This window comes from Sinocyclocheilus rhinocerous, unplaced genomic scaffold (genome assembly GCF_001515625.1).
Source record: "Sinocyclocheilus rhinocerous isolate Xijiao unplaced genomic scaffold, SAMN03320098_v1.1 scaffold299, whole genome shotgun sequence".
In the NCBI taxonomy this organism is placed as follows: Eukaryota; Metazoa; Chordata; class Actinopteri; order Cypriniformes; family Cyprinidae; genus Sinocyclocheilus; species Sinocyclocheilus rhinocerous.
The window spans coordinates 855,579-859,042 of NW_015652998.1; positions in this window are offsets into that span (position 1 = coordinate 855,579).

A 3,464-nucleotide genomic window follows, 5' to 3' on the forward strand; every position below is an offset into this window, starting at 1 on the left:
TTTACTTTTTTAAATATTTGTAAAATACTAACCTGGACGCCAGTACCTTTTTTTTTTAGACTAATTTGGTTGTGAAAGAAACCATTTCCACCAACTTCACATCCTCTGTTTTACTCATTCAACAAACAAACAATGTACCAGACCACTTGACGTGTGGATGTTTTATTTTCCATTCAGATTTCAAATCCTTTCAATTGTATATCCAGCGACACTGGCTTCAATCAAAGGTCTTATGTACTTACTATACTGCTGGGATTTCATGTTAATAGTGAAAGGACGTTCCATGTTCATGTTTGTAGATAGTCTTAGACAGTGAGTATCTTCAGAAAAACAACTGCAAAAAAGCTGGAGAATATTTTGAAAGACCAGTGCTGCGTATCCTTGATTTTAAGTGTCCTTCTATGCTAGCTGTTTATCTTGTATATAGTGAATATACTGCCTAGGTTGTTTATTTTTTTATTATAATTTTATTTTCTCTATCTCTCTCTCTACATCTTTTCTTTTTTTATTTGAGTGAGAAACACTCTCCATGTTATTTTTTTAACATAACAGGGTTTGTTTGTTGGCTAACTGTACTGGTTGTATATAGATCCACTGTGAGCTACCAGAAGTTTCTGGTTTAACCAAATGTTGAATGAGGCAAATATGACACTCTTTCCTTGGAAAACTAATTGGTCATGGTAGAGAGGGGATCTGCCATATTAAATACATAAAAAAACAATTCTGGACCCATGTAAACTCACATTTTATTCCATAGAAATGATTCTGGATAAATTTGGACTATTCACATTTAGTCCAAATCTCATTTTGAAGACGTTAAAGAGTACAATCAATCAACTGAATGCTATTGATAATATTTTATGAGTTAAACCATTTTTTTTTCTGCCATGTTCTCAGAAAACTTATGAAGAGAATCATAAATCATTCCTCTTAAGTGCCTTCCTCTGTAGACAGTGACAATAATTTAAATGCTGTAGCAGTTAATTGGATATGCAGAACAATTTTTTCTAATTCACATCCAATTCATGGCTCTTACACCAGATCAATATTTAGAAAAGAACAGGTGTTTGAGAGGAATGATAATGTTCTGTGCTCACTGTTTTGGTCACACATATCTAATATTATATATATATTTTGTAAATAGACCTGTTGTTGTGCATTTATTTGGGGAATTTTTTTTTGTCATTAACGTAGATATTCTATTATGTATTAGTGCCTAAATGTAGAATGAAATAATGTTTCAGGAGAAGAGAGCACTAGTGTTGATTCAGCAGATGGAATCGGAAATTCCTAGTTTTATGCGATATATAATTGATTTTATATAGTAAGCTAGAAAGCGAGGTATGAATCACAGCCCAATATCCCTGCATATGTCACTAGAGTACTGTGAGGGAAACAGAAAATGACAAATGTTGTGGTTTGAAAGAGTAAAAGCAGGGAGAGCTGTACCAAATACTGACTGCCAAAAGAGCATTTTATCCAATTCCAATATTATTTAGCTCCCAGTTCTCTTTCTTTTTTTAAATTTTGTTTGTAACTCTTGAGCAACATTTTTTTGGAGGCTGAGTTCAGATGTTTTTCACTCATTTTAGTTTCTGTGGAGTTTGTGGTTGGGTTGGAAACAGCTGGAATTTTAATTGAAACATATTTCATTCACTGAATTCATGTAATGTCCCATTGGTTTAGGACTGGTACAAATCCTGTGTGAATTCTTGAAAAGTATGTTTGTGATTAATAAAACTCACTTCTTAAATTCATTATGTTGTCTTCATGCATTTTAAAATGAATTCATTGTCTAAAATAAAGATGATTGTAAGAGGTAATTCAATTCAAGTTCAATTCATGTTTATTTGTATAGCGCTTTTCACGATGCAAATTGTTGCAAAGCAGTTTCACAGAAAATTTAAGTTTCTACATTATATTTAGTAAAAGCTTATCAGTGGTGACTAAGTTGATGTCCATATGGCCGAAAAAATGTAGGGTAAAAATCAAGCAGTTAGTTAATGACGGTGAACACTAGCAGCAATGATTATATGTTGCGATCAATAGCTAATATAATGACGGAGACAGAAATTCATCTGGAGTTCACCGTAATAAATAACGACCAAGTTAAATTTGACATTTATTATAGACTAACAATTTATTTATTTATATTATTTATATTTATTACTATTATTATTTATTTATTTTTGCCCCTTTGTTATTTTTGAAGCCACTACAGGAACATGGCGATGGAAGAAAATATGAGATGGGAGGGAAAATTATATTTCAGTGCTTTTGCGTTTCCCTGAGGATAAAATTCTCTTGCAAAACATTCGCTTTCTCTCACAAAAGTATTGCGTTCTCCCAATAAACTTTGCATTCGCTCACAAAAGTACTTAAACAGACCTATCTCTCCTCCCATCTCATTTTTTCACCGCATCTCTTTAGCGGCTCCATAGATTATAAATGAAAATCAGTAAAATGGGGCAGATCATTTAAAGGCACAAACTATGTTTTACACAAAAAAATCGGTACTTTTTTGAAAATCTTGTACACTCTAAAGAGATGAAGGCTCCAGACATATAAATAGTCCAATAAAGCAGATTTATTTTACATGGATGGAGGAGACCTCATGAGCTGCTATGTTCAGCCGAGATCACATGACCAGCAGAATATGTCTCACCTTATCTGGACATCTGCACTCGGTAAATAAATTAATCTTATCAATATTGACTCTCATAAAACATAAACAAAAAATACTGAACGCACATTTAATGTTAGTAGTAGAGTTTGTTAATATTAAAGGCAATAATTGCTTATTTTATCACTATAGTGCGTAGGCTAATAATAATAATAATAATAATAGATTACTTGAGATACTTACTGGTATTAATATTTACGATATTACTCTTAGTAATACCTGGTTTCAGATCAAAAGGGAAATTAAATGGTATCGCAAGTCCACATTGTGTGGTTGTTGCTAATGCCCGCTCTTTCCCCTTAACCACGTTGTTTTATAAACGTGTCGGGCACAATCCACTTGTTACCAACAGCCGCCTCAAACAGGATTAGCAAAGTAACCTGATTAACGAGTTGGCCTGAACCAGCAGCACTGCTGAAGGATCATCATGGCTGAGGGCTTCAACTCTGATCCACTGACCTCTCTAGATTAATCTAGTGGTTGTTCGGACACTGAACAGCTCTAGATCAATGGACATAAATGAAGTGTTAACCAAAGTTTGGTAAACAGCGTACTCTTCTGGTGCAAAGGTTGTTTGCCTGAATGACGATGCACAGAAAATGTGAGAATGCTGGATGGCTGGCTCCTTCAGATTATTCATAAATCCTTTGATATATGTTGCATGATGAAGTTGTGTGTACTGCATTGGCCTTGATGAGATTTGCAGATATATTTAAGATTGAGATTCTCCATGTGATTTAGTAATAGGCTACATCTATCTATCTATCTATCTATCTATCTA